The sequence below is a fragment of the Vipera ursinii genome (assembly GCF_947247035.1).
Source record: "Vipera ursinii genome assembly, contig: SUPER_1_unloc_1, whole genome shotgun sequence".
NCBI classification, from domain to species: domain Eukaryota; kingdom Metazoa; phylum Chordata; class Lepidosauria; order Squamata; family Viperidae; genus Vipera; species Vipera ursinii.
The window spans coordinates 1-19,462 of record NW_028148454.1 but is presented as its reverse complement, the minus strand read 5'-3'; the positions used below and the strand labels follow the sequence as shown (position 1 = coordinate 19,462).

Genomic DNA, 19,462 nt, shown 5'->3' with positions numbered 1-19,462 from the left:
ATCAGGAGGTTGTAGCAGAGGATTCTATGTTCTCCTTTCTTTTTTCTTTTCACAATGAGACCACTTCTACGAAAATTCACTGCGTTAAAGGAGATGTAAAACTGTCTGGAACAAATTTCAAATTGCACTTGGTATTGAATCAATTTCATTCTAAGGACAAGCTTGCTGTTTGGTTGCAAAAAGATGCATGACACATGTCAGGGGGGAGGCGCTCGGGGGGGGGAGAGGAGGAAAGAAGGTTGGTAATGTTAACAACTTTACTTAAAGTGTCCGACTACATAGAAACAAATTATACTTTTTGCTCCAGACATGTATTCAATTGGTGATTGTGACAATCATACAAAAATGCATCCGTTGCAGAATATCTTTCCATTTTAGTTTTTTCCAAGATGCTGCCTAAAATTCCAATAATAATTATAATAATGAACTGACAAGCTACTAGAGTGAAACAAACAAACAAAAACATTAATATATGTACTATGGACAATTGCAGTTTACAGCATTGTATCCAAGTATCTGAGAAACAGGCATCTGCAGGAATGCAGAAAAGCTTGGCTATTAACTTCAATAACAGCAGGATCAGGTGTGCTGTTGGGTTGTTAATAATGATCTTACATCTTATTTTCTTCTAGCTTGTCTGTTATATAAATATTTAGAGTGATGTATTAATAGGAGATACCTCATCTCATTTTTACATGGAAAAGCCACTATTATATCTCAGTTTTGACGATTTTCATGCCCATTATCGTACAAATAAACATCTTATGCATAAAAGGAAGGCAAACTGTGTCATATCTTGTGTTCTCCCCCACCCCCCAAAAAAACCATTAAAATGTTTTAACTTTATTTTAGATTTTTATCTGGACTTTTTTTCTATTTATGAACTGCCCAGAGCCACTCAGACAGTGTATAAATTTGATTAAAAATAAATAAAACTTATTCTCTTTCATCGTCTCGTATCTTCCTGTGCAACCCTTGATGAGGATGTATACTGAGAAAAGATACAGTAGAAAGCAAAGGTAGTCTTTACGGCTAGTATAAAGAAGTCGAAGTTGAAAGGAAACTCACAGGAGCAGTAAAGTAAAACAGATTTCATCCAAAAGATTCAATTTCAGAGGTAGGTTCTCAACTGAATTCTTGGGGGGGGGGGGGGTGGAGAAGAAAAGACTTGAGGATTCCACTGTTTCTCTTCTTCATTCCACCACCTTCCTGCTTGTAGCCTTCATTTGAAGAACAGCTCTCTTCCATAAGAAGAAGCAAAGCAAAGTTATCTAGGATTGTTAGATCAGTCAAGTCTTTTTCACAACAGCGAACTTAAGACATACTGATCCTATTTACACATTACGGGTTCCACTCCAGGAAACCTTTATCTCCAGGTATATCTCCCCATGATTTCCTTCCCTCTTCTGGCACCAAGCAGATGTAACATTTTTTCCGGGTGGAGAAATCTAATGCTTTGAACCCTGCTCTTTATCACCAATCCCTGCTTTGCAATAAAGGGTGGGCAAAACTAACACACAAAACAACCCCCCCGCCCCCAAGCATTAGTAGGTAATGTTGGTGGACAAAATGCTGGCGTAGACTTGGATGAACAGATTTGATAGACTTTCACTTGAAGTGGTACATGCTTCACCCTAATCTTATTATCGATATCACCCTCATTTTTTTTCCTACCATTCAAAGTTTGACCTGACTGTGAGAAAACGCACACAGACCACAAAAGGAGCAAATACTTTCTATCTGAACCTAATTAGTCACTGCTTGGAGTCTAAGCATTCCTTTGGAAACTTATAAAACTGGGAACATCCGTGTTCTTACAAGATTGGATGTCTCAGTCAGTCTTTCTGTGATATGAAGCACATTGAAAATTAAATACCTGATCTTCAGTGGGAGTTCATTGCCAGTCCCTGCACCTTCACACCCCGACCTAACAAAAATTCTTTCCAGCAAAAACAGTTTGCCATGGCTACCTTCTAAGTCATCTTTCTAATCTCTTAGCAAAGCCAAAGATTTTTTAAAAGGCCAAGGAGAAAGAAAAACAAGTCATAATTTCTCTTCTCCCTTTGCAGGGAGACCTAAAGCATCTACAGAAGAAAACCTGGTCACTCTATCTTTTTTTTTTAGGAACTGCCATTTCATGAAGTTGTCTCTTCCTAATGAGCCTTAAAAAAACCACTACCCTTAATCCTGCTTCTTCTGTGTTCCTGTTAACCTGCCATCATTCAGTTCCTTTATTTCTGGCTGCTGAGATTCATGTGACAATGCTTACAGGTATTTGCAAAAAGATTCCTTTTATCACAGCGGTAGCAGGGGATAATATGTCATTTGAAGAGTCCAGCCTGCCTGCCCCATCTGTCCTTAGAAGTAACCTTTCCTTAGGAGCTTATAAGAAAATCCACTGTTACAATAAATAATGATTCTCAACAAATGATCAAAGAATGAATAAATTGGGTGGGTTTTGTAAAAAAAAAAATAAAAAAAATGAAATGCTATTTTTTTTTCCTCCCTCCCATTTTTTTTTAAAAGTGGACAGAGTGGAGAACGGCTCATAGCCATTTCACTTATTCAGGAAGCTGATTTTTGAAATGTTGGCTGTATGGCAATTGTTTAGTTCAAAATGGATCTGCCATTCTCTGAAGCAGAAGCTTTCAAACTGAAAGTTTGCAATAAAGGAACGCATATTGTTCGGAATTTAATTTCTAACATCTAGGAATAAGCAGAGCATTAAATCAAGCAAAACTGTGACAAGACCAATGATGCCAGCGAGGCATCTCCAGCCCCCTTTGTTCACAGCTTAACAAAACTGTGCCGTCACACCACTTTAGCTCAACAGTGCCTGTCGAATGGGCATCAGCAGATCAGCCAATGCCTGTCACATGTAGGGCTGAAAAACTGCTTGAAAGCATGGCTTTACTGTAGCAGAAGTCTGGTTCAGGAAAGTGAGGAGGTGGTGTTTCTGTTTGTATTTGAATCACCCAGCAAAAGGCTAAAGAAGAAAACAACAAAAATGCAATGAATCCAGCAGGACACATTTCACAAGAATAACACTTTTCTTCTTATTTTCCTGTCATAAATTATTCTTGGATATTTCCCCCCCAGTTCTTTTAAATGAGCAGAAGAAATTTTAGGGCTAAGTATGACAAAATCAATGAGACTGTTAGCAAACCTGATTTAAAAAGCACTGTGGCTTCCTCTGAAACATTGTGCACGCATGTATGTGAACACAACTTTGGTTATGCTTTATGCAAACATATTTCATTGCAAATGGAGTCTACTGAACTCAAAAACTTTCCTTATGCAGAAAAAATGTTAGTTTGTCAAGAATGTTTTATTTTCAGGAAACCTATATATCGAATATATATATATATATATATATATATATATATATATATATATATATATATATATATATATATATATATATAAATGGAAATGAAATACTACATTATCAAGCCATCTTAATCCTTTTTACTTAAATATCTGCCTCTTCTTCTACTGAATCAATTGCAAAGAAACATTAGTCTTTGGGCTTTAGATTTAGATTGCATTCCTATATTTTTCCTGAGTATAGTCTCCATGAAACTGTGTCAGCTTTACTTCTGAGTAAACAGTGTGTACTTTAAAAAGTCAAGATTGTGTTTTATTGGTGTTGCCTGTGAATAGGGCATCTCATTAATTTGGGGAGAGTAATTATTGCACAAATAAAACATGTTTGTTGACATTCTTACACTATTTATATAGCACCAGATTCAATTTAAATTTTTTATAAAGCTGGGCTGTGCAATATTTGAGTTCTAGTCTTCTGAACAGCTGAACAGTTTTGATCCTTATTGATTCTTCATATCCCTACAATAGGGATCATCGTTTTTTGAAAAATCTCTGCTGCCCTTCCTTTACTTTTCAAAAGTTTATGGGAGTTACCAAAGAACTTTGACTGGGGTTTAATTAGGACTGACCACTCCTCTCCAATCATATTAAGCTAGAGGAATTTACACCCCACTGAACCAAAGCTGAGCATTAACAGCTAGGTCCAAGGAACTCAAAGCTAAGGATCTTTGGTTGTTGCAACACCATTTGGGAACCACTGAGTACTTTTAAGACCTAAAAGATTTGTTCCTTTTCTTGCTCCTTTGCCCACTAAAGTTGGAAAGCTTCACTCCGAGTGTGCCTTTCACTCTGCTACTGTCAGTTTGCTGCTTGCACTTTAGCTGTCTCTTTCCCAGTCGCTACCCTGTCAGTTTCTGGCCTGCCAATTTCTACTTGAAGCTTGACTGGGTTGATTTGATGCAAATACCTCCGGGGAAAACCCTGAAACTGATGAACAGTTATGTCAAGTCGATTTTGCACCATCGGGAAAAGGTAACCTCAGAGAGAGAGAGAGAGAGAGAGAGAGAGAGAGAGAGAGAGAGAGAGAGAGAGAGAACAAGGTTAAAGAGACAAGGGCTTTTTCACGTGTAATACCACCACCGCACATCTCATTCGCTGTTTACCATCCCTCAGAAATTGTAACTGTCAGAATTAGTCCTAATTGCAGATGCAAAAGCTGCCATTATAATAAAAACAGAGGCAGTGCAGGCATTAAATGCGGCAGCCTAATTTGTGAGACTACTGAAAAGGTAGAGTAAATGAATATTTCATTACTTTAATTACCAGGGACTACTCTTTTCTTGCTGTCTTATGATAAGTGTTGCTGTAACTAGCAATAGCAAACAGTAAAACATAAAGTGCAACCGAAGTACGGCTTGTCGGAGCCCTGGCTGCTGCTTTAAAGTATCAGCAGCAAAAAGTATTGTCTGTCTGTCTGTCTGTCTGTCTGTCTGTCTGTCTCTCTCTCTCTCTCTCTCTCTTGTGTGTGTGTGTGTGTTTTTGTGAGTGTGGAGAGAATATTGTCTGTTGCTGGCTTTTGCCTTTTTTTCTGAGACTGTCAGGAACAGAGACGGAAACTCCTCCAACATTAAAAAAAAAGTGAGTAGAAAGGAAACAACGGAATCCAAGACGGAGAAAACAGCAAAATGCCAACCCTTAAAAAAAAACCACCCAAAAGCCTGGAAAGGAAGAGTGAAAAGCAATTCACAGACGTCCGTGGAAAGGTGCACGCCGAGCCCCGCAGCGCCCAGGGCCGTGCATTAAATAGCATCGCCTCGCAGCAAAGAAGAGCAAAGGTTTCTTTCGACGGCTGTCGCCGGACAAGTCTAGAGAACAAAGTATGGAGGAGGTGGGGATTCAAAGCAATCCGAGAAACTTCCGAAGTTTGCCCAGAGCAGAGTCGGGAGAGAAAGGCTGACTCTCTGGCAAGCTGCGGGAAGGCAATTTAGCTGACTTTGTAATAATCCCGCTTGGGGTGTGTGTGTGAAAGCCCTAATAAGCAGGCATATACATAGAATGAAGGCTACTGCTAAGCTTGTAAGCCGCCCTGAGTCTTCGGAGAAGGGCGGGATATAAATGGAATTAAAATAAATAAAAAAATAAAACGGCCGGGAACGGGAGAGGGAGGGGGGGAGAGACGAGAGTATCAATAATTACTCAAGCTTGACAGGTCAGAAATTTCCTCCTCCTTCCACCCCCCCCCCCGTGCCTCGGCAGAAACGTCAATCTCAGGTAGAAGGGAAGCGCCGTCGGAGAGGAGGGGTGTTGCATTAGGTGGGGAGCGGTGGCGGAGCCCGGCTGAAGCCAGCCTGTCTCTGCATTTATCACTCCGTCCCAGAGGAGGTGTTTTGTTCGACATCGCAGCTTGACGGCAGAAAAATCCCTCTCCCACCCCCACCCCCTCCCCACCTCCCGGCAGTCCTTCTCACAGAACCCGCTGACACGCATCGCTCGCAGTCCCGCTTTCACCAGGCCGCCGGGCCGCTCCCTCGCGCTTTTAGCTCCGCGCGCTTCGCGCGTTTTCCGAGGGTTGCCCGGATTCAGACGAGCCGCCCTCGCCTATTTGCAAAGATACAAATTCCTCGGGTGAGGGAGGGGGGGCGGGGAGAGAAGGCAACCAGAACTGGCAAGTCTCTTCTCTCTTTTTATCTCTCTCTCTCTCTCTTTAAAAACTTTTTTTCTCTTTTTTTCCTCTTTCTCTCTCTCTCTCTCTCTCTCTCTCTGTGTGTGTGTGTGTGTGATTTTTACCACGCAGTATAAACTTTAGGATAAAAAAAAACACCAACTGCTGGGTTTATTTTTCTTGGAGGGAGAGACTCCCAAGAGTTGAACCAGGCTTATCTGAGCGGGTAAAAGAAAAAAAGAAAAAAAAAAGAGGAGGAGGAGCAGCAACTAAACAAGATGTAGGACAGGGGTCTTCAAACTTGGCCCTTTTATGACTTGTGGACTTCAACTCCCAGAATTCCTCAGCCAGCCATGCTGTACCACACATGAAGTCCACAAGTCATAAAAGGGCCAAGTTTGAAGACCCCTGATGTAGGAGAAGAAAAAAGTAGCGGAAGACCGGACGCCGGGCCGCTCAACTGGGCCACCGCCGGAATTTCTCATTGGAAGAGCACGAAGGTAGGGGCGGGGCAGACTGGCTTATAGCGGGAGAGGCACTTCTCCATCCGTCCAATTCAAAACGGTCCTGCCTCTGGCGTTCCCGCCTTTTCTTCCCCAGCCCGGGCTTGCGCATTTACCTCCTTGCGCATGCGTAGTTAGGGTTTGCCGTTTTAACGCCCCCTGTGGAAGGGGTAAGGTAGTACGATGCTATATAAATAAAATAAGGTGACAGTTTTTTTTGTTTCTTTTTTTTTAAAGTAACCCCTCCTCTTACTTTGGTTTCTTATAAGCAGTACTGGGATTCAGCCGGTTCGCACCACTTCGGCAGAACCAGTAGCTAATTTTTTTTGTTGCCCAGGCCCAGAATGGACTTCCGGAAGTGGCATCCACAGAGAGAACCGGTTGTTCACATATCTGAATCCCACCACTGCTTATAAAAATATCTTTCGGGGCATTTCTGAAGCCTATGGCCAATGCCAGACCATCAACCGCTGGAATACGGGGTGAGAGTACAATCCTACATACGGGAGCACAAAAGTACTGTAAGACCTAAAATGGACTGAAGAGAAGACGTGCTACTGCTAAGCTTGTAAGCCGCCCTGAGTCTTCCGAGAAGGGCGGGATATAAATGGAATAAAAATAAAAATAAATAAGTCATATTTTGAAACAGAAAGCATATTGAGCCCACACGTGACACCAAGCCACCATGTGGCTTCTCTGTCTCCTGTAAGCCAAGCTACTCAAATGGTGGTGAATTCAGATACCTGAATTCTTCAACAACTCCTAGCTGAACGTGAAGCAGGACCTGAGAGTGTTCTTAATAATCCTTAAGGAGAATCACAGGCACTTTTTTTTTTCTTAAAGCACCAATTTCCAAAATTCCGAGCCTCGCTTACCTGGGAATAAGTCCCAGTCAACTCAGTGGGGCTTACATCTGAATGGAGCTGCATTCACACTGGAAAGAAGGGAAGCACCTCATTTCTTGAGCAGGAAAGCAAGAGGTGTTGTTTTTCCGAAGCTCAACTTTCTCCATCCGTAAAAGATTAGGCAGACCCCATATGTCTAATGCTTTTCAACCTACTTGTTTTGATTGCCTATGTGAGTCAACATATCAATACATGTCGGAGATTCAGATCTAATCTTATTTCAACAGTAGGTGCCACATAATGAAGGAAGAGAACTTTGTACTGTGTTAACAGCCCCAGATTCACTCACATCAATTAAGCTGGGTTAGTTAGTTCCTCCCTTTGTCAGCAGGACACATTAGCTATAGCAACTGGACTAAGAGTGGATTTCCCTTTTTTTCCTACTGTTTAACCAGTTTCTCCCCCACCCCGCTCCCCAAAATACCTGAAGTTATTCTGCTTGGAACACCAGTCAGCTCAGTTGATGTTAATGAGGTTGGAAATTGAAGCATCTTCTTTGGACGTTTAAAAGAAAAGGAGGGAAGCAGTTTTGAGGAAATCAGACTTTACCAATACACTGTTTGATGGATCAGTTCTTACTGTAGGAAAACCAAAGCTATTTAACTAGCGCAGACCAGCCTACTCCGAGTTTATCCATTGTTGAGGTCCACATTTTGAAGGACAAGAGTTGCTACAAATTCCAGAAGCAGCCTCCTCCCTCCCCACCTGAGGCCCACCAGATGTTGAGCTAGAACGCCTGTCACTCCTCCTGTGCACACCCATCCTCGAGAAACCTGATAGAGGGCTACTGTAAGTCTTGGATAGTTGGAAAAGCGATCCTTGCTAGCTAGAGTCAGGAAGCCTACCCAGGAATATTAGGAGAGAAAAGAAGGCATACAAATTGGAATCTAGATATTCTACTTCTCAAAAAGCAGATTTTTCGGTGCTGTATTTAAAATCTTATGCAATTGGCCAAACGGGAGTACAGACTAAAATGTCAGGGTTGTGCTTGAGAGCTGCCAGTCAAATTTAGCAAGGTTTAGCAAAGGTAGGAGTTATTTGTTCCTCTGTTATTCCCGAAACAGCAGAGAGTGCAGGAAGGTAGGGCCCCAGCTCTGGGTTCCATTAGCCAACGACAGTTCAATGGAGTCCTCTAAAGAAAACGGGGGTGGGTATTGGGTTGGAGTATTTGAAGTGGTTGAAATTTAGCCACTTGTTGGAGGAGGAGGAGGAGGAGGAAGACGCCAGGGAAGGGAGAACTGTGGAGATCAGAGGCGCTGCAATATCTTAATCTGGTATTGATTCTTTTCCTTGCTAGGCATCAAAAGATGCCGTGCAAGGAGGGAGGGAGGTGGAAATGTCACCAGGGGAGAAGCGACATAAGCATTCATTGGGGAACCCCTCTGCGCTGCTACTAGGTTTCTAAAAATCACATTCCGCCCACACCCGTGGGAATTAATCCAAACCGACTATTGCACCTGATCCATTCCTCCCGATCGTTTCCACAGATGAGAAACCTTGCTTCCCCGGGAGGAACAAACCTTGAAGGGCAGGAAGCCGGCCTTTCATCTGGGGTGACTGCGAACAGGGGGGGGGAGGGGGAGAATGAGGCCGCAGTGAGCTTCACTGGGAGAAGTGGGGGGTCTCCTCTAGAAAAGTGGGCCCAGGATTGCAGTTTAAACGGGTGCTAATAGAAGACGAATCCGCAGCAACAGAACTTGACGGTTGCTGGAAAAACGTAGCAGGTTCTTCTCTCTCCCCCCCCCGACCCCCCTCACTTTACCTCCTGCCTGACACGGTGATAATCTATTCTAGTCTTCGTCTCTTCACTCCGCCTTCCCCCTTCCCCGGTGCCCCAATAACAAAGAATAATAATAAAAAAAAAAGAACTTCCAATTCTGCTTTAATTAATTGCTTGCTAGCGACCATACACACCCCATCAGCTCTGGTTCGTTAGCGAAGCTGGAAACGGGGGGAAAGAGTGGAAGTGGGTCTTAACACTCACCGAATGAGAATGTCGGTAGGGTTTTTTTAAAATAAAAAAAATAAAAATCCCAGAAAGCGAGATGCTTACCAGACAAGGGACCTAATGTTTGGATGCCTAACAGGACCAAAAGGACGGGGGGGGGGCGGGGGTTGCCTTTCTGGAACCCGAGTGCCTCCCGTTTCAAAGAAGTCAGCTGAAAAGCTCTGGAGCCAGAGAATTGCTTTCTTTGAGACACACTCCGGCGCGCTCTTCCCTTTCGGCCTTCGGATGCGCTAAACTTTTTTTCTAAACAAATGCAACACGCGCTACTCTTGAGACCGATTTAGACACCCATTTGGAGTGGTCACGCGTTCTCCCGCGGCCCACACCCAACGCCAGGCTCCTCTATCTTTTCTTTCAACTACCCAGGCATTCCCACTCCCCCGCCCCCCCCTTCCCTTCCTCCGGAGCGTGGCTTTCCTCCTCCTTCCTCCGCGGATCAGAAGCGCCTCCAGAGTCTAGGACGGTCGGTCGGGTGGGGAGGGAAAGGTGGGCATCGTTCAGCCAGTCTCCTCTTAGAAAGCGGGATCGAGGGATCTAAGGATCATCTACTCTGGGCGATCCCGCGGTGCCCAGCACCTCTCCCCAGGACTGGAAAACCAACCGCGTCCACACGTGAATCACTCGAGAACGCGGGAGGATCGAAGCAAAGGTTGACCTCGCCATTTTCCAGAGGCGGGCTGCTCGTTGCGCTTCTCCTTTGGCGACTCGGGGGGAAATTGCTCCCACCCCGGGCTACAGCCTTCTTCCCCCCCCCCCACCCCCGGACGGTGCCAACCGCAATTAGATCAACCAGTGGGATCACTTTAATTCCTCTCCTAAACCACGGCTCTGGCCGAGGTTTGGCATCGCTTGGGAATGCCTTTTTTTAAAAAAAGAACCCTCACCTTTTGGTCTGTTTCGCCCCCGCGTCGCCTTTCCGAAGCAACCCTGCCTGCTCGGCCGTTCCTAGGGAAGACAGTAAGGCAATAAATGCATCGTCGTGGGATGATTTGGCAATGGACGTGGCACCTAAGCGGGGCTCCCCTGGCACACCCTGGAAAGGCCGCTGCTGGTGCTTCTGCGGGACTGAAGGGCTTCCAGGCAGGCAGACACCCTTTCGGAGGCAGAAGTTGGGTTGCGCGTGTTTATGTGCCCTTATAGCCCTTACAGCCCTTATAGCCAAGCTTACGGGCATCAGAAAGGGAGCTATTTTTCCATCTTTCGTCCCCTTTCTTCAATGCACCTTCACCCCACCCCTGTTCAAAACTGCTGCTTCAGCCTAGGCAGGAAGCAAGAAAGGAACCCCACGCTAGGACACTCACACAGACGCACACCAAACATAAAATCACCAGGAGGCTGCGACAAAAGGGCTCTTCACCAGCTTGACACACTGTGGCCTCGACCTAGCAAAATACATTCAATTCTCCCGTGTCTCCTACTCTTCTCCCCCTTTATCGCAGGCCGGTTTGTGGCTGTTCTAACGGTGACACCTACAGATCTTGTGCCTGTATCTGTCCCTTTGTCAAACATTATTGGAGGGAAGGGAGGACGTATTGGAGAGAAGGAGATTTCAGAAAGGAGAGGAGGGGGCAGGGCGGAAGTGAAAGTGAATCAATCTGAAGCGTGGAGTTTCCCTGTGGCTATAGCCACCCCATCCTCTGAGAGCAAAGTAACAAGAATGGGTGGGTGAGACTGATCAGGGAACTCGTGGAGAGCGATCCTGTTTTCAATGAACTGAATGGAGCTTAACAAATGCACACATGGAGGAAAAGGAGTGCATAAATTAAGGGTTCGCCTTACCAGGCACACACCTTCTCCAGGTTGTGGAGTTGGCTCACACCGGTTCCTGCCTAAAAGTGGCCTCAACTGTTTCCATCTGCTTCCATCAGAGCTGCTAGGTTTCATGGGTGGGGGGGGGGGCTTCCCAACAAAATGGCCAAAACCCGAGAGGGGCCAGTGCTGAGTTAAGGTGAACTTACTTCTGAACCTGGTGTTGGATGTTATCCCTTGCATGTATGGGAGACTCCCCCCCCCCAAAATCAAACATGATTTGGTGAACAGCGTCCAAATTCTCACCTAGGAATGTCTGTAAAGGTGTTCTTGGGACTGTAAGACTCAGATACACTTAAGCTGCATGGGAACAGTTAACATTCCCCCACCCCCACCTTCTGGTTCCCACTGTTCTCTGGTAGGTTAATGTCACAGTGCTTCACCCCACCACTTTCAGCACCAACATCCTCCTCTTGCAAATAGGCTTCTCGTTTACTTTGCACACAGAGATACAAAAGCGACCAAGGTGCCCGCTGAAGTGACCAAAACTTTTACTACTTAGATTATAGGGAAGTGGAGAAGTCTGTTTCGGGGGCTGTAAGGCATAGAAATGTTTGTAAAATCTTGGGAGTCCTCAGGAATCTATATTATATGCTTCTCTGCCTGTAACATCTCTTAGATGTTTTCAGGCTTTTTGGAGAGAGAGAGAGAGAGAGAGAGATCTGTCACAGTAGCTCCAGGAAAAATGAGCCCTCACTTTACATGTTCCAGCATCTCTCTAAGTTTCCTTTAACACATTTAATCTAGCTGATGATGAGATGGGGGCAGGGGAGGGAGAAGGACTGTTACTATCTTAAAAAAAAAGAAAGAAACCTCAACCAGCAATTCACACTGAACCGGCTTAACACACACACACACACACACACTTTTCTGGGGAGGGGAAAGAAAACCCGACAATTTAGTAACCAAGAATTGGTCTAGTTGAAAACTTGTCACTTAAGATTTCTATTAGTTATTTGAAGCTTAGTAGCTTGATATTCTCTTTCCATCTCTCCCTCTTGCAATCTTTCTTCCCCCCCCCCCTGCCTCTCTCTAACTTATTGAAAGGGAAGGCAAAGAAGAATGTAGGCAAAATTTGACAGCTCAAGGGCTTAAGTACTTCTTAGTAAGCAGGACACAGTTATAAATAAAACTCTCTTTCAGGGAAGGTAAGATGAATGGAACCTGGGGAGAATCATAACAGAATCATCACAATCACCATCAACCTGATTATGTAATATAAATAATAATAAAAAAAACCCCTTTCAAGACTAGGTGCATCCCTGTGCATTATCAGACAGCACAGAGAGCACTTGGAAGTGTAAGCTAGAAGAATGTTAAATGTGCAGCTTACAAGTGTTTATTTTCTGTTGGAAGTAATGCATACAAATCAAATACAAAAACTGCACACACCTGCATAATATGTATTCTTCTTCTTCTTCTTCTTCAACATTAGCTCGCTTTCCTTCAAAGAACTCCCCAAGTGACCCAAGAATAGCTAGCCAAGCTAAAGTTGCCCCAAGCCCTCTCCCACCACCAGCATCCTGATTTTTGACAGTCCCAAAACTCTGCCGCTATTCTTCAAGTGCAGCTGTGTTTTTGGTGTAAATGAGTGGCAAATGATACCCTTTTTTCTCTTGCTTCCGTTGTTTTTAAATGCCCTGATCCTTAAGAACCAACCGTCTCTTTTCTTTGCATTCCTGTGGGAATGGGAAGCTACTCACTGCTACCCTTGTTATACTGTACTAAGTGGTATTTCATTTAGGAAGGCTACCTATGTTTCTGTTCCACACCAAGGTTCCCGTTTCAGATGGGTCTCCAGACACTTAAGGGCGGGCTGGGAAGTGAGACCCCTGAGCAGACCCCCACGGAGGGATTTGCTGGAAAGCACAGGGCAGGCATTTTGGTGGGCATGTTATCAAGTGATAAACTGGCAGCTTCCCTTCTGCAGAGGACCCGGCGTTGACCTCTGGGTGGATTCTTAAGCAAGGCTGGAGAGATTTCTAAACAAAAATAAAAGTTAGTCCCCCTAAGCATTCCTCTCAGGTAAAGTAGGCCGGGGCCTGCAGCCCTGGCCTTGCCAGACCCGGCAGCCTCAAGAGGGCAATCCCTGCTGGCTGCTTCGCTGGGTGAGGAGCCCCGGCTGCTATGAAGAGAGCTCATTCCCACGGCTGGCCGTGCTGGGAAGTGGCAACAGCTTCCCAATTCGCAGGGATTGGAGGCTGCATTCCAGACGGAGGGCTTCCCTTACAGAGCAAACGGGCCCAGTTCCTTGAGAGCAGGCCGGGGTGAAGGCAGGCCGTGAGGAGGATCGTGGGCAGCCACCCTCCTCAGGGCAAAGCGGAGGACGCACGCAGCCACTTCAGAGCAAAGCAACCTCTGGATCCTACCCCAGCGCAGCCGTCTAGGTTGGGCGGATCGCCTCCCCCTCTCCTTGCCACGCTTGCAAGCCGAGCTTGTGGTCCACTGGCTTGAAAGAAGGGCAAAGGGGCCTGAGTCCCCCTGGGTGGCGGGGGGAAAGGGGAGGAAGGACGCCATGAATCCAGACCGAGCCTCGCGGCTCCCCACTCCCGCGCAGCCTTCCTCGGCCACCTCGGTCCACCTGTCTTCTCCCACCCACCCACTCACTCCTGCCGCACCGCCAGCCCGACCGCGCGGCATCTGATCCCTTCCTGACACTTTCTGCCTCAAGTGTGAGCGGCGAGTGGCCACGAATAGTACCCGCATGCCATCTTGTAACACTATCTGCCTGTCAAAGAGAACGCAGGCTGGGCAGCTATATAAGGCTTGTAACTAGGCGAAGGCCAACAAACAGCCACAAACACCTCAGCTATTTGACTCGGCCTCCGCCCTCTTGCTTCCCCCCCTCTCTCTCCCTCCTTTTTCTTCTCCTTCTTTCCTCTCCCTTTCCTCTCTCTCTCTCCTCTTCTTTTCTCTTCTCTCTCTCTCTCTCTCTCTCTCTCCCTCGCTTTTCTCTCTTTTCATCTTGGCTTTCTGTTGCAGAATGCAAATCTAGCCTGCCGGCGGGTGAACGGACTGAATTGTGATTAAGAAGAAGAGCCCCTTTCTTTGTTCTCCCCTCAGGGGATGTTTACTGGGAGAGACACAGCGGATCAGATATGAAAGGCATTCAGGTCAGCATTGATGTGAGCGAAAGTGAAATCATACCTAAGGCATTCAAAAGACCGCCGTGTCAGGGGTTCAGCTGACGGTGCAGTGACTCGATGCGCCTTGCCTGGAAGGCACACGCGGGAATAATAGCAATAACAACAACAACAACAGTTACAATAACAATACATACGTAGATGGTAAGTGAGCGTGGCTACGTATTGATCGAGATACCTAGATATACGTTTCTCCTTTAAAACAATTAATAAGAATAATACGGTAAGACCAGGAAAACTCACAAACAGGCTTTTTCCAACCTCATCAGAGCGGAATTCGTTCTAGTCTTTATCTTTTAAAGATGGAAAGCAATAAGGCTCCCCCCCCACACGCACACACCACACACCGCGCGCCCTCCCCTCCTGCTCCCTCTTCCTCCGAGTTGTAATGTGAACCCTCCTTTTCCAGGGTGTCTCCATATGGGCTCTATAGGGCTACATTAGACATCTAATTGACATGACTGAAGGCGATAGGGCCGTCCCTCAGCAGAGGGGGAAGACAGAGGCTAATCCAGTCTAGCCTCCATCACAGGGAGAGAGAGAGAGAGCAAACAGCAGGGAAGGCGCAAGGTGAAATCGTCCAATTCATCTGTGAAATAGTAGCAACAGGCCCGATACATGCGAATAATGACATTGAAATAAATTAAAGCAAAGCAAAAAGAGGAGCGATGGAAAAAAATTCCCCCTACTATTTTAGGGTGGAAGAGTGGATTGCATAAAATTCCCACTCTCCTGGTCCCTATTTTTAACGAACTCCACGTGAAAGCAGTACTTAGGGTTCAGTCAAGTTCCTGAAGCTGAAATTTAGTGGAACAATTTCCCCATCTGCTCCAAGACTGAGCGGCACGGCACTCCTCAGCCCTAGATGCCCAGCTACTCTCTCTCTCTCTCTCTCTCTCACACACACACACACACACTCCACAGACACAAATCAATGCTCACAAGTTGGCTTCCTAACTGGCGGTGGAAGTGGGCTTGGGGAGCGAGAGAGGCGAAACAGCGGCAGCAGCAGAAGCAACGCCCTGATCCTAAGTCTGCTGTAGGAATTGCAACGGGACTCTTTCCTAATGGGTGGAAGGTGGCATTCTTGAGCAAGTAAAATATGTTTCTTCCAGAGAGGGAGTGAAGGAGAGTTCTAATAAAGAAAACGAAATCAGGACAGAGAGAGCTACAGAAGCCCATGTAGACCCAAGCCATCCGAGAGATTGCGGGAGATGCTTTGAATAAAGCAATCGAGTAGAAGAACTATCCAACTTTACAAATGTTGGGAGTCCTTTAAACATCCAGAGGCTTCTCTGCCCCCCCTTTTTTTTTTTGCTTTCCCGTATGCTTTCTTGATAACATTTAATGCTGCACGTTTTCAACTAGTGTTTTTGCCTCAGAGACTTCTCGCTGGTTTGCTCTGGTTTGCTCTCGCGCCCTCTCCCATCCCTCCTCCCTCTCTTTCTTAAAAAAAAAAGAGGGGGGGGAGAAAGACAACCAAAGAGCAATCAAAAAAGGTGTCTGACTTCGCCATTCAGACAATTGTACCCTTGTGAGAAGGCTTGAATGAATGGTACAGTGGACACCCCAGCACTATTGACGTTATAAACATGTAAATGAAACACATTAGGGCAGACAATCAATTGTCTGTGAGCATTGCAAACCTGCACTCTTCCCTTCTCTGGGTGACAGGCACAAAATAGTGTCTACCTTGGGAAGCCCACGGGCTGGTGGGCAGTGGGGGTGGGGGGCGAGCAAAGAGGACAAAGGCGTCCCTTTCAGAGAGGAGAAAATGCACCTTAAAAGCACTGGGATAATGCAGCTCGCCCAGATGCTGGCGAAACCAAACATCCCTGATGCTTTTCAGAGAATCCGCACTTCTCTTCCCACTTTTAAAAGAGAGAAAGAAATGTGATTTCTCCCCTTAGGGAACGCCCTCCCCTATAGCTGGAGGTTTTTCTAACCTCCCCTGAGATGTGTGTGTGTGTGTATTTAAAAATAATCATTATTTTAAACTCCATGCGTGAATTCATCTCAAACAGACTGGTGGGGGGGGGAAGAATGAGGTAAAGGGATGGGGGTGGTAATATTCAAGCGGAGAGGCGGGGAGGGGGGAAATTCTAAGAAGCTCATGGCTGGGATTGTCCTAGTTTTAACTTGGTCATGAACAGATTCTCTTGAGGATTCTATTCTCAGCCGCCAGCAACCTCCTCAGACAAAAATAAATACATCCACCTTGACAAGGGAGACAGCCTCCTTGCTGCGTGCCTTCCCCCACGACCCTCACTTTGCTTGGGATGCAAGAAGCATGGCCTTTGGTTAGACCTTGGACTGTGCTCTGAAGCCTGTCCTACACTCTACAGCTATTCTGGAGCAAACAAGAGGTCCAGAATATTTTTACGGGGAGGGAGGGAGGAAGGCCTTAACTCTGCAAAACTCACCCACCACCACCACTACCACATCCTACCAAAGTGTTAAGAAAGCTAGATCAAGAGAGCTAAACTTGTCCGGACATCTTGTTCATAAATGCACCTGAAGTGGGGAAGGCAGAGAAAGAGAGAGAGAGAGAGAGAGAGGCACAGGAGGAAAATAAATAAATAAATAAATCTCAAATTGCTTGCTCCGGGCTCCTACATCTCTCTCCCCCTTGCTTTCCCCCTGCAAGATGCGGGGGCCCTTTTGCCCCCACTTTCTCCAACACAACTAAGATGCTCTTTCAAAGTGCAGCTGCATCTCCACACACACACACAGAGACACACACACACAGACACCTTTTCCGCCTTCTCCGGGGAGAAAGAATGAGACCAGAGCAGCCCACACAGCATTCTACAAGTTCTCAGAGTGTCATTTGGCGGCACTGTCCTGGAACTCTGTCCTGGAAGGGTGAAAAGCCAAGACCCCTCAAGGCTGGCCCCGTGGGGGGGGGCAATCAGGCTTGCTGTCCTTTCCTTCTCCTGGTTCCTTGGAGAGGGTTAGGTCAGAGGGCCCCTGCAAACTCAGTGCGTGAGAGAGGCCAGCTCTGCCATTCTAGCACCTTGTGGTGGTGTTTTGTTTCTTAGGGGAACCAATTTGGTCAAATCCTGGCTGCAAAAAACATCTGAGCCCCTTTGCTCTTATCTCCAAAAGGGAGGGAAGAGGGTCCCTCTTCTTGTTAGGCTGAACAGCCCCCATCCCTACCCATGTTTTGTTGTTGTTGTTGCTATTATTATTATTATTATTATTATTATTATTATTATTATTATTATTATTATTATTCCCAAGCTAGCTTCACCAGTGGCGGGGGTGGTGGTGGTGGTATAGCACCCCCAAAACTCAAGCCAATGGAGTAGGAACTTGGGGGACGTTTCCAGTTTTCAAAGCTAAGGTAGCTTTGGGAAACTCCTTAGGGCAGCCCAAGTGGAGAAGGGAAGGCAGGGATGCAGGATTGGGCAAGAAGGATTGCCCCTTGCTTCCCTCACCAGAGCCAGCATTTTTCAGCGAAAACCTAGTCAGTAGTCACCACTGCATCAGCTGACACAACTTTCCTGCAAAAGCTAGAGGTGACGGGCTTGGGTGTTTCACTCCCCTAACTTAATATTCCCATCTCCTTCTGCTCCTTATCCTTCAGATCGCCCTCCAACTGCCAACTCCAGTTCCCTTTCTCTCCTAATCAATAGGGCATTCCTGGACTTCAAGACAACAACAGTAACACCTCTGTCCTAAGGAGAGTCAGCAACTTGTCTTTAAACCCCCGCCAGTCTTCACCCACGCTTGCAGTTCCTAGTTTTAGTCTTTACTCATTTAGGGTGGCTACCAGTTGAAAACAGTCAACAAATCAAACCCGATATATACAGAGAATCCTGTCGCTCTAGAGATAGGCTCCTCATGGGATGGTTTCTTCTGCTCTGTTCTGATTCCCCTTTTTGACTGAAGCTAAAAAAAAAACACATTCGGATCCTAAGTGCGCAACCCTCAAATTTCTTCTGGGTGATATCTTGCCTACCAGTTGCATTCAATGCAACTTTCTTAAGGGGGGGGAACCCCAGACCCTCAATTAAATCCCAATTCTCCCCACCTTTCACCCTCCAATCCAGAAGAATGGAGGAGAGAACGGAAAATCTACTCCGGTACATATATATATATCTCCAGCAGTCCCCCTGGTGAGATGAGAGGTGAGAGAAAGGCAAAGAAAAACACAGCTACATTTTCTTGCAACTCAAAATTGGAGCATTTCTCACTGGAGAAATAAGACAACAAATTACACATATCAGATAGGAAGAGAGGGCTGGCCTAGCTTTCCCCTCAGTTGCAACACTTTTGCTGAGCCTTTGGAAACTTCAGGTTAGCGGCTCTGAAAGTAGTCAGAGAAGTTAGGAGGATCTAAAAAAGAACAGATACGTTCAGATATAACCGTTCAAACTCCAGGGCTCAATCACTTCCAGCCTCTGGCTTTCCATCCACTTAGAAAGCTGGGGTAGCGAAATTAATATTATTCTGGGTTTTTTTTCCTGCATGCTCTAATTGTGCCTGTTTCCTGTTCGCATCGTAGGCATATTATCACATGCCACTAATGTCATTTCTTCCTCCCCCCCCTCTCTCTTCCTCTCGATCAAGCTGTTAAGAGGAAATATGGAACCTCTAAGATATACAGGCAGATATTTACCGCAGCAGAGTGGACGAGCTTTAGAAAGATAAGCTAACAGTCTTATACTGCGCGCCCACACACAAACCTCTGAGAAAGATAAATAAAGTGGATTAAACCACCTCATCCTGCCTCCAAACGGCCGCTTGGAAAGAAATAGAACCTCTAGTCGGAAAGCTCACCCCACCTTTTCTTAAAAAGAAAGACCTAGGGGGAAGAAGGTGATGATTTTTTTTTGTCCTGAAAGAAGGGAAGGGGGGGGGAGAGAGAGAAAGAGAGAGAACATCTATCTTGACCCAGAGATCTGACCACCATCCTCCTCTGTCCTTCTGTCAAGGGGGAGGGGAAGGAGAGTCCTACTGATCCGCGGTTGATTTGAAGCCAATCAATAAGCAGCGTTTCATCACCGCCAAAGGAAAGAAGAGGCGGAAGAGTAGAGAAGCGAGGGAAGCCTTCTGCCGGCCTGCCTCCCTAGGGCCCTGGCTGGCCCTCAGAGAGAGAG

The 19,462-nt window shown here is 46.0% G+C and overlaps 1 long non-coding RNA gene across 1 annotated transcript; it reads right to left on the bottom strand.

Moving 5' to 3' along the window:
- Positions 1-6,387: 6,387 nt before the first annotated feature.
- LOC310633195 lies at positions 6,388-10,351 on the bottom strand. The gene is made up of 3 exons (XR_014491008.1): positions 10,290-10,351; positions 7,822-7,891; positions 6,388-7,426 (listed from the first exon to the last, which is right to left on the bottom strand). It is a non-coding gene; the product is annotated as an uncharacterized lncRNA (long non-coding RNA).
- Positions 10,352-19,462: the final 9,111 nt, after the last annotated feature.